Source organism: Entelurus aequoreus, linkage group LG03 (assembly GCF_033978785.1).
Source record: "Entelurus aequoreus isolate RoL-2023_Sb linkage group LG03, RoL_Eaeq_v1.1, whole genome shotgun sequence".
NCBI lineage: Eukaryota > Metazoa > Chordata > Actinopteri > Syngnathiformes > Syngnathidae > Entelurus > Entelurus aequoreus.
Window position 1 is genome coordinate 69,220,848 of NC_084733.1, and position 12,531 is coordinate 69,233,378.

The 12,531-nt window shown below is 33.7% G+C and overlaps 1 protein-coding gene across 1 annotated transcript in view; it reads right to left on the minus strand.

Moving 5' to 3' along the window:
* Positions 1-12,531, minus strand: part of rgma (repulsive guidance molecule BMP co-receptor a) — a 208,354-nt gene that overhangs the window by 177,250 nt on the left and 18,573 nt on the right. The window contains exon 2 of the mRNA XM_062042575.1: positions 75-149. The gene's annotated coding sequence lies outside the window, so the exon portion shown is untranslated. The remainder of the gene's footprint in view (positions 1-74; positions 150-12,531) is intronic.

The following is a 12,531-nucleotide window of genomic DNA, read 5'->3' on the forward strand; positions in this document are numbered from 1 at the left end:
TTACACGCTGAATGATGTACTAACGATGTTTGGATTATACAAGGCGGCTGTAATCAATGCAAGAGTTCACTTACACACTGCTGCTGCACTCCTGCCTTTTGGAGCCCTTCCAAGTAGGATCAATGTTTGTCTTCCCTTTGTGGGCACGGCTGGGTAGAAGGGAGTAGAAACAATAAGTTTGTGCATGGGTGCAATGAAAACGGACACAGTTCATTTGAAAAACACTGCCATGGCGATGATACAGTGAATTATCTGTCATTTGTTGGGGGAATAGCATCTGGATGGACCATCGAATTTCAGACAAATCTGCTGCTGTAACACACCTAATTGCATCACAGGGCTGGGTAACAAGAAAGCGGGGTAATGATCCTTTGCATCAGGATGTGAAGCACCTAGCGGGCTTGCTTAGTGCTCTCTGCTTGTAAACGTATAATAGCTTAATGGCGGGACAATTTGGAAGCAGCTGGAGGCAAAGTAGCAGAGGCAGCTGTTCCAATTCAGACCAGGCGAGGAGGGGAGATACGCAAACACCATCGCCATGACGCTGAATTAGCATGAAGCTCATCTTAGACCGCGTTCATGCGCAAGCATAAACAGCTCCTACCATGCTGTTCAGTTTCTTTGAAGATAATTCAACTCTCATCCAAACAGGCTTCTTCGGTTCATTGGTCAGATCTCGTCTCGATGCTGGTGCCAATGCCCAAACAATTTATACTGGGACAGGAGGTCTATAAACTACACAACCCAAATCCAGTGAAGTTGGCACGTTGTGTAAATCGTAAGTAAAAACAGAATACAATGAATTGCAAATCCTTTTCAACTTATATTCAATTGAATAGACTGCGAAGACAAGATATTTAACTTTTTTTTTTTGTGCAAATAATCTTGAACTTAGAATTGAATTGCAGCAACACATTGCAAAAAAGTTGTCCCAGGGGCATTTTCACCACTGTGTCACATGGCCTTTCCTTTTAACAACACTCAGTAAACGTTTGGGAACTGAGGAGACCAATTTATTAAGCTTTTCAGGTGGAATTCTTTCCCATTCTTGCTTGATGTACAGCTTAAGTTGTTCAACAGTTCGGGGTCTCCGTTGTTGTATTTTACGCTTCATATTGCTCCACACATTTTCAATGGGAGACAGGTCTGGACTACAGGCAGGCCAGTCTAGTACCCGCACTCCTTTACTATGAAGCCACGCTGTTGGAACATGTGCAGAATGTGGCTTGGCATTGTCTTGTTGAAATAAGCAGGGGCGTCCATGAAAAAGACGTTGCTTGGATGGCAACATGTGTTGCTCCAAAACGTGTATGTATCTTTCAGCATTAATGGTGCCTTCACATGCCTCGGGTACTAATACACCCCCATACCATTACAGATGCTGGCTTTTGAACTTTCCGGATGGTTCTGTTTCCTCTTGGGTTCACAGGACACAACGTCCACAGTTTCCAAAAACAATTCGAAATTCGGACTCGTCAGACCACAGAACACAAAGCTGGTGGCGTTTCTGGGTGTTGTTGATAAATGACTTTTGCTTTGTATAGTTTTAACTTGCATTTACAGCTGTAGCAACGAACTGTAGTTACTGACAGTGGTTTTCTGAAGTGTTCCTGATAGGGCTGCAACAACTAGTCGATTAAATCGATTACAATCGATTATAAAAATAGTTGCCGATTAATTTAGTCATCGATTCGTTGGATCTATGCTATGCGCATGCGCAGAGGCAATTTTTATTTTATTTTTATTTTTTAAATGTTTTATTTTATTTTTTTAAATAAACCTTTATGTATAAACTGCAACATGTACAAACAGCTGAGAAACACTAATCACAATAAGTATGGCGCCAGTATGCTGTTTTTTTCAATAAAATACTGGAAAGGATAGAAATGTAGTTTGTCTCTTTTATCCGATTATTAATCGATTAATCAAAGTACTAATCGACAGATTAATCGATTATCAAATTAATCGTTAGTTGCAGCCCTAGTTCCTGAGCCCATGTGGTGATATCCTTTACACACTGATGTCGGTTTTTGATGCAGTGCCACCTGAAGGATCAAAGGTCACAGGCATTCAATGTTGGTTTTTGGCCTTGTCGCTTACGTCCAGCGATTTCTCCAGATTCTTGTAACCTTTTGATAATAGTATGGACCGTAAATTGCAATAGCTCGTTGAGAAATGTTGTTCTTAAACTGTTCGACAATTTGCTCACGCATTTGTTGACAAAGTGGTGACCCTCGCCCCATCCTTGTTTGTAAAATGACTGAGCAATTCATGGAAGCTGCTTTTATACCCAATCTTGGCACCCACCTGTTCCCAATTTGCCTGTTCACCTGTGGGATGTTCCAAATAAGTGTTTGATGAGCATTCCTCAACTTTATCACTCTTTTTTGCCACTTGCGCCAGCTTTTTTGAAACATGTTACAGGCATCAAATTCCAAATGAGCTAATATTTGCAAACAAAATAACAAAGTTTACCAGTTCGAATGTTAAGTATCTTGTCTTTGCAGTCAATTCAATTGAATATAAGTTGAAAAGGATTTGCAAATCATTGTATTCTGTTTTTATTTACCATTTACACAATGTGCCAACTTCACTGGTTTTGGGTTTCGTATAACTCAACTATAATTCAATACAAACTTGTTTGGGCCATGGCACCAGCACCAAACTAGATCTAAATGTCCTGAGAACACAATGACCCGGATGAACGAAAACATCCATAGACACATTTTGCCAGAGGAAATAATGAGCGTGGAAATAATCAGTTCCTGGGTTAAGTTGTCGCCATCATATAGTTTTTCCTCACAGGACTGTAATCTATATGAGGCGGTGTGTTGAGGCTGGTAAGTGATGACGACGATGTCATCAACATTTGCATAATTGGCCATGCCGCATGCACTCTGGGCACACCTGTCAGGGTTAAATAACTTTACGACAAAATGAGTAATTGTTTATATTTAACTTTATGGTTCATCTTAAAGCACAGGTAACTGTTAGATCTTTTGTTAGCATCCTTTATCATTTCTGAGTAGAAAAAATGCACACATCTTTTGAACCCCGATTTATTTATGTTCTACAATTGAATGTTGCCTGTCTAACGGGCAGGCACTAATTGCACTGTTTTATCATATAATTACAAGGGGAAAAAATGATTGTATTTATTTATTATTTTGTCCACAAAAGGTGTGACTCCACTTTTTTTGTGTTGTTGCTAACGGCAATGCAGAATGTTATTGGCCTCATTTATATCTGCTGTGTTGGACAGATTGTTTTTTTCATTTTATGAAATCACATTCAGAATGTTTGAGTTGCTTGTTGTCTATCAATGAAATTAAAAAGTTGAAAGATCAAAACATTTCAACTTCTTTTTGCTCTACGTAACTATTTTAATTGTTTGCACGGGTCAGAATTATAGTATGAAATGTATTTAAACTTGCATTATAGTTAATTAAATGGACAAACACTTTTCGAGCGTAAAACATCCACAGTTGTGGATGATAGAGCAGAGAGCGGACAATAAAGGAATGTTTGGTGTTTCTTTCTGTAATGATAATTATTACTATAATTAGTTATTTTAAAATAAAAAACAGTACAGTAATTCCACAATGTGCTCTGACTATGTTCTTTTACTGCCATGCAGTGTCTGTTTACTTTTTCGTCTGTGTGGTATAACACGAGTAAAACATGAATACAATGTTCCCTTTTTTTGAAAGGTTACAAGGAACGCTTAAAACATTCGGAACAAATTCATAAAATCCCAAGTACAAACAATGTTTTTGAGAAAATGTAAACGTAAAAAAAATCACAACTTTCTGAAAAATCTGCTTCAAATTCAGACATTATAGGCACTTACTATCACTTAAAAAGCCAGCAGAATCCTACAGGGACTAATCAGTTAGAAAAAAGTGTAGCACAGTACAGTCATTTTACAATGATCGTCTACTTTTAAGTCTGTGTGCTATAAAACGAGTACAACATCAGGACAGTTTTTTCCATTTTTTGTTAAAAGCCTGTGCTTTTTGAGATTAAGTATGTAAGGAAAAAGTAAAACATTGATAACAAATTGATAAAATCACAATCTGAGTCAATGTTATTGACAAATACACGCCTCAAAACATTACAACCTTCTAATAAAGATTCAGGCATTATAGGCCACAATTATCACATAAAAAGCCAACAAAATCCTATAGGGACTAATCAGTTAGATAACCTGTATCACATCACAGTAATTTGATAATGAGCTCTGAGTATGTGCTTTTACTGCCATCCATGTCTCCTTTTAAGTCTGGAGTATAAAACGAGTCAAACATCTATAGAGTATTTGTTTTCCAATTTTTTGTTAAAAGCCCACGCATTTTAAGGTCACGTTTACAAGGAACACTCAAAACATTGATAACAAATTCATAAAATCAGCAAACCCCGTAAAATCCTACCGGACTAATACTGTAACACAGTACAGTAATTTGAAAATGAACCCCAGTGCCTAGATTTAAGTCTGTGTGCTATAAAATGAGTACAACATCAATAAAGTAAATTTTTGTTCAAACCTGTGATTTTTTTTAGGGTACATTTACAATGAACACTTAAAAGATCGATGATAAATTCATAAAATCACAATCTGAGTCAATTTTATTGACAAATACAAGCCTCAAAACATCACAACTTTCTAATAAGGTTTCAGGCATTATAGGCCACGATTATCACATAAAAAGCCAACAAAATCCTATAGGGACTAATCAGTTAGATAACATGTATTACAGCACAGTAATTTGATAATGAGCTTTGAGTATGTGCTTTTACTGCCATCTATAACTCCTTTTAAGTCTGTAGTATAAAACGAGTAAAACATCTATACAGTATTTGTTTTCCAATTTTTGTTAAAAGCCTGCACATTTTAAGGTTACGTTTACAAGGAAAACACTTAAAACATTGATAACAAATTCATAAAATCAGCAAACCCCGCAAAATCCTACCAGACTAATCAGTTAGAAAAAGTGTTGCACAGTTCAGTACAGTAATTTGAAAATGAACCATAGTGCCTACTTTTAAGTCTGTGTGCTATAAAACAAGTACAATATCAATAAAGTACATTTTTGTTCGAACCTGTGATTTTTTTTTTTTAGGTTAAATTTACAATGAACACAAACGATTGATAACAAATTCATAAAATCACAATCTGAGTCAATGTCATTGACAAATACATGCCTCAAAACATCAAAACTTTCTAATAAAGATTCAGGGATTATAGACCACAATTATCACATAAAAAGCCAACAAAATCCTATAGGGACTAATCAGTTAGATAACATGTATCACAGTACAGTAATTTGATAATGAGCTCTGAGTATGTGCTTTTACTGCCATCCATGTCTCCTTTTAAGTCTGGAGTATAAAACGAGTAAAACATCTATACAGTATTTGTTTTCCAATTTTTGTTAAAGGCCTGTGCTTTTTAAGGTTACATTTGAAAGGAACACTTAAAACATTGATAACAAATTCATAAAGTCAGCAAACCTCGCAAAATCCTACCGGACTAATTAATTAGAAAAAGTGTTGCACAGTTCAGTACAGTAATTTGAAAATGAACCTACCTCAGTGTCTACTTTTTAGTCTGTGTGCTATAAAGCGAGTACAACATCAATAAAGTACATTTTTGTTCAAACCTGTGATTTTTTAGGTTACATTTACAATTAACACTTACAAGATTGATAACAAATTCATAAATTCACAATCTGAGTCAATGTTATTGACAAATACACGCCTCAAAACATTACAACCTTCTAATAAAGATTCAGGCATTATAGACCACAATTATCACATAAAAAGCCAACAAAATCCTATAGGGACTAATCAGTTAGATAACCTGTAACAGAGTACAGTAATTTGATAATGAGCTTTGAGTATGTGCTTTTACTGCCATCCATGTCTCCTTTTAAGTCTGTAGTATAAAACAAGTAAAACATCAATACAGTATTTGTTTTCCAAGTTTTGTTAAAGGCCTGTGCTTTTTAAGGTTACGTTTAAAAGGAACATTTAAAACATTGATAACAAATTCATAAAATCAGCAAACCTCGCAAAATCCTACCAGACTAATTAGTTAGATAAAGACTTGCACAGTTCAGTACAGTAATTTAAAAATGAACCTCAGTGTCTACTTTTTTAAAGTCTGTGTGCTATAAAACGAGTACATCAATAAAGTACTTTTTTGTTCAAACCTGTGATTTTTTAGGTTACATTTACAATGAACACTTAAAAGATTGATAACAAATTCATAAAATCAGCAAACCCCGCAAAATCCTACCAGACTAATCAGTTAGAAAAAGTGTTGCACAGTTCAGTACAGTAATTTGAAAATGAACCATAGTGCCTACTTTTAAGTCTGTGTGCTATAAAACAAGTACAATATCAATGAAGTACATTTTTGTTCGAACCTGTGATTTTTTTTTTTTAGGTTAAATTTACAATGAACACAAACGATTGATAACAAATTCATAAAATCACAATCTGAGTCAATGTCATTGACAAATACATGCCTCAAAACATCAAAACTTTCTAATAAAGATTCAGGGATTATAGACCACAATTATCACATAAAAAGCCAACAAAATCCATAGGGACTAATCAGTTAGATAACGTGTATCACAGTACAGTAATTTGATAATGAACCATAGTACCTACTTTTAAGCCTGTGTGCTGTAAAACGAGTACAACATCAATAAAGTCAATTTTTGTTCAAACCTGTGATTTTTTTTTTTAGGTTAAATTTACAACGAACTCTTAAAAGGTTGAATAAAAACAACAACAAAAAAAACACAATCTGAGTCAATGTTATTGACAAATACAAGCCTCAAATCATGACAACTTTCAGAAAAAGCTGCTGCGAATTTAGGCATTATATCACAAAAAAGCCTGCGAAACCCCAAGGGACTGATCAGTTAGATAAAGTGTTGCACAGTTCAGTACAGTAACACAGTACAGAAATTTGAAAACGAACCTCAGTGTCTACTTTTAAATCTGTGTGCTATAAAACGAGTACAACATCAATAAAGTAATTTTTTTGTTCAAACCTGTGATTTTTTTTTTTAGGTTAAATTTACAATGACACTTAAAAAGATTGTAAACAAATTCATAAAATCATAATCTGAGTTCATGTTATTGACAAATACAAGGCCTAAAACATGACAACTTTCAGAAAAAGCTGCCGCTTATTTCTCAGTTAAATAAAGTGCAGCGCCCTCTACAGGAAGTACGTGTCATTTAAGGTTTGTGGTTCCCAAAAACAAACCCAAGGTCCAAAAAAAAAAAAAAACATTTTTTTTTTACTACCATTGCCTTCCCCACAAGCCTAAAAACTATAATTTTGTGGCTTGGGCAAAGTGTTTAGCTTGGATCCCATGAGTGAGGCTTAATGCTTTACTGGATGTCTGCACTGTTCTCGTCTTGTTTGTTGGCAAGGAGAAGGTTATTTAAGTGGTGGAGGAAAGATGTGTGTCTGTGAAAACTGTGGCCTCGGCGGACTGGAGAAAGACTACCTCGTGTCACAGCGGGTTGATTTAAGTTGTTGGTCGCTCGCTTTGTTGGAGTGTGTGGTGATGATGCATGCATACCCTCGCAACGTGTGTGTGTGTGTGTGTGCAGCTGATTTTCATTTTGGCACCTGTGCAAACACACAATGATAGCACCTATTTTCAACAGCTATGTCATTTCCTCCTGACTAAATAGCCATGCTAAATCATTGCTGCTGTTTAGCTGATATTGCCAATGACTGCATTCTGCTTGGAGCGTGTGAATGGAGGAGCTGTTTAAATCGTGATGCCCTCACACTGTGAGACAACAGCCATGTCCTACAAAACCGCACGGCAGCGCCGCGTTTACCGTCTTCTGCGCCCGTAGATAAATGTCAGCGACACACACACACACACAACAACAACGTGGCACAAAAGGGATGAACAAATAACTGCTGTGTTCATTCACCGTCTGCACCAAGTCAACACAGCTTGGCTTTTGGCCGTTTTGAATCCGAAAAGAAGGTGTCGTAATGCACATTGACAACCTGCGTTGTGACAAAAAGGAAGCAGACTCTTGGTTACGGCTGTGACCAATTAGAGCAAATGGAATTTCTCCACGGATTCTCTCAGGAATGTTTATCGTTACCCTTTGTCCTCTCGACAAATTGGGATGACTCTTAAAGAAGCGCAAATTATGCATCACATACACGCATGCATGAATAAATATACTTTATTAATATATACATACATATTTATTTATTTTTTTTTACAATTTTTCTTCTTAAAATGATTGATTTTTGTGAAAATCATGAAATAAAAGGGCACTAAATAAATTAGTTAAACAATGTTATTAAAAAAAAAAAAGTAAATTAAATACATACACATTCTATTCAATTTGTATATATTTATTTGTTACATAGGACAATGCACATTATTGAACATAAAAACATTTAATGTGCCAGAACCAAAGGCTATATTCCATCTGCAGGCCCCAGCCAGGTACATGCAATAAAGTATTTAAAAAAAACTAAAAACTATTTTTATTTGCACATAATAAAGAACATGCATGAACATGTATGTATATGTATATTAGGGCTGTGAATCTTTGGGTGTCCCACGATTCGATTCAATATCGATTCTTGGGGTCACGATTCGATTCAAAATCGATTTTTTTTTCAATTCAACACGATTCTCGATTCAAAAACGTTTTTTTCCCGATTCAAAACAATTCTCTATTCATTCAATACATAGGATTTCAGCAGGATCTACCCCAGTCTGCTGACATGCAAGCAGAGTAGTAGATTTTTTAAAAATATTTTATAATTGTAAATGACAATGTTTTATCAACTGATTGCAATAATGTAAATTTGTTTTAACTATTAAATGAACCAAAAATATGACTTATTGTATCTTTGTGAAAATATTGGACACAGTGTGTTGTTAAGCTTATGAGATGCAATGCAAGTGTAAGCCACTGTGACACTATTGGTCTTTTTTTTTTTTTTTTTTATAAATTAAGATTAAAGATTAAAGTACCAATGATTGTCACACACACACTAGATGTGGTGAAATTTGTCCTCTGCATTTGTCCCATCCCCTTGGGGAGCAGTGGGCAGCAGCGCCCAGGAATCATTTTGGTGATTTAACCCCCAACTCCAACCCTTTGTTGCTGAGTGCCAAGCAGGGAGGTTATGGGTCCCATTTTTAAAGTCTTTGTCGGCTGGGATTTGAACTCCAACCTACCGATCTCAGGGCGGACACTCTAACCACGTCTCATGATAATGTCAATGAGGGATTTTTAATCACTGCTATGTTGAAATTGTAACTAATATTGATAATGTTGTTGATAATATTCATTTTTGTTTCACTACTTTTGCTTTGTTCTGTGTCGTGTTTGCGTCTCCTCTCAATTGCTCTGTTTATTGCAGTTCTGAGTGTTGCTGGGTCGGGTTTGGTTTTGGAATTGCATTGCATTGTTATGGTATTGCTGTGTATTGTTTTGTTGGATTTATTAGATAAAAAAATAAAAAATAAAATAAAATAAATAAAATAAATAAAATAAATAAAATAAATAAAATAAATAAAATAAATAAAATAAATAAAAAAAAAAAAAAAAAAAAAAATAAAAATCGATTTTTTAAAAATGAGAATCGATTCTGAATCGCACAACGTGAGAATGTATGTATGTATGTATGTATGTATACATATGTATACATATGTATATGTATATATTACATATGTGTAAAAGAAAATGAGGAAAAAAAACAGCACAATATTTCGCATGATTAAGAATTCCAGTCCAAAAACATGGAAGGCTGTTTTTTTTTGTTTGTTTGTTTGTATATATACTGTATGTGTATACATATTTCCACATTTATATATATATACATATATGTGTATGTATATATATATAATGTGTATGTATATATATATATATATATATATATATATATATATATATATATATATATATATATATATATATATATATATATACATACACATAAAAAATATATATACAGTATATATATACACACACATATATATATATATAAATGTGTGTGTGCATATATGTATCTATATGTATATATGTATGTATAAGTATATATACAGTATATATATGTATATATTAAATACATGTGTTGATATGTGTGTATATATATATGTGTGTGTGTATATATATATGTATATACATATATACACATTTATATATACACACATATACATATATATATATACTCACAAAAATATATATATACATACAAATATATAGATATATATGAGTGTGTGTATAAATGTGTGTTTATATATATTATTTGTGTGTATGAATGTGTGTGTATATGAGTGTATATATGTATATGTACATGTATCTACAGTATGTATGTATGTGTATATGTACAGATGTGTATGTGCATGTACATATGTATATATACAGTATGTATATGTACGTATATATGTTTGTATGTATGTGTGTGTGTGTGTATATTTCTAAAGATGTGTGTGTGTATGTGTGTGTATGGAAATGTGTGTATTCGTGCGTATGTATGTGTGTGTGTATATGTATATATTTGCATTTATATATATGCAAATATATGTATAAATGTGTGTATGAATATACATGTGTATACATAGATATGTATATATGTGTGTATATATATATATATATATATATATATATATATATATATATATATATATATATATATATATATATATATATATATATATATATATATATATATATATAAAACCAACATCAGACATCATAAACTGTACAATAAAATACAAAATAATATAGTTGAATAATTGATCAATAATATTGTTCATGAGATAAATGTAACTGAATAATAAATAAAAAACATTTGAATAAATACAAATGGCCATGAAATACATAACAAACCTTTTACATTAATATAAATGTCCTTGAATAATAAAAAAAAAGGCTTTTAAATGTATACCTTGATCATGTGTCAGTATACATTTTTATTATAATTTTTCACCATTGAGTTAATTTAAAATGTATTAGATAATTTTTACGTTTTAATTATATTATACACTAATTACACCTTTTAGATTTGGCTTTATACGTATTTATTTTTTGACACACACACACACACACAAAAATCCATATATGAAGATCTAATGAGATTTATCACGACATTAAAATTGTTGTCCACGTTTGGATAAGAATGTCTATCTTATCCAAAACAACCTGCAAGAGTATATAAATATACGAAAATAACGCAAATCTTATCAAAAATGAAAGAGATCACATACATAAGTTACCTGTCAGGATTACGAAATGAGGTGACATTAAAATAAATGGACCACCAATATCTGCAACTTAATTATTTTGGATATGAATGAAAATGGTTGTGTTGTTGTTGTTATTGTAGCCTGGCATGAACACACACATTTTGACTTATGCAGCTTTTTAAAATGTAATGCAAAGAAACACATTTTATTAGTTTGCTCACATAAATAACAAAGTATTACCTAACACGTGCACTAATTTACAATCTCACAGCTAAGTTTTCGTGTTGTTGATGCTTATTTGAGCAAAGTAAGCATTGTGTTGTTATGGCGGAACAACTTCCTGAGGTCAGACTTGTTAAAAGAGGGAAGGTCTGTCTCTTTGACCTCGGCCAGCAGCAAAGACTGATGAACTCTTTTCAGTGGCGTAACTAAACAAATTGTTGTCTTCCTCCCCCGCCCCGACACGAGGCTCGTCAGCACCGCAGGTGCAGCTGGGCCTGAAATTGCTTTGTTTAAACTTGTCATCTTGGAATTAGGACGACACCTGAGGACACTTGAAAAGGGTTTTTCTTAAAGGGACGCAGACACTTTAGACACACTCTCTGCTTTTTACATTTCTTATTTTTCCCCCCAAGTGCTCCGATATGCAAATGAGAAGCATTGCTATCTTTTTTTTTCAATCTTTTGTTTAATTTGAGCTTCATAACCAAGTGTGGGCCGATTAAAAAAACAAGATGGCCCCTGATCTGTCTAGAGCGGAAGAGAGGCGTCAGAAAGCGAGACCAAACTATGCATTTCTGTTCATTTTTCATGCTTTTAATCGGATAAATGGCGCTCACAGCTTAAAAGAAATGTCATGTACATGTAGCAAAGCCTTTATGAAATTTTAGACCCGTGGAAGAATACCAATAAGCAAATGGGGATAATAATACATTGCAGGTTTAATGTAGTGTCTTTTTTAAACCAGCAGATGACCAATATGAAACACTAATACAGTATCAGTGTCGTGTCAATACAGGTAGTGACTGTGCCATACCCTCGCTGAGACATAATTTTCTAATTAGATGTAATTTAAGGATACATTTCATAAATAGTTGTATTTTATTTATTCATTCTTTTATATTAGTTTACATCTGTTCTCCATATCATGCACGAAATAGCGACTGCATTAATTATATGGAACGTTTTTATTTTGACTGTGGATTATTTTGGGTTCTTTCTGCTGCTTTTTATTATGAATAGTAGCAATTATTTAATCCAGAGGTCGCCG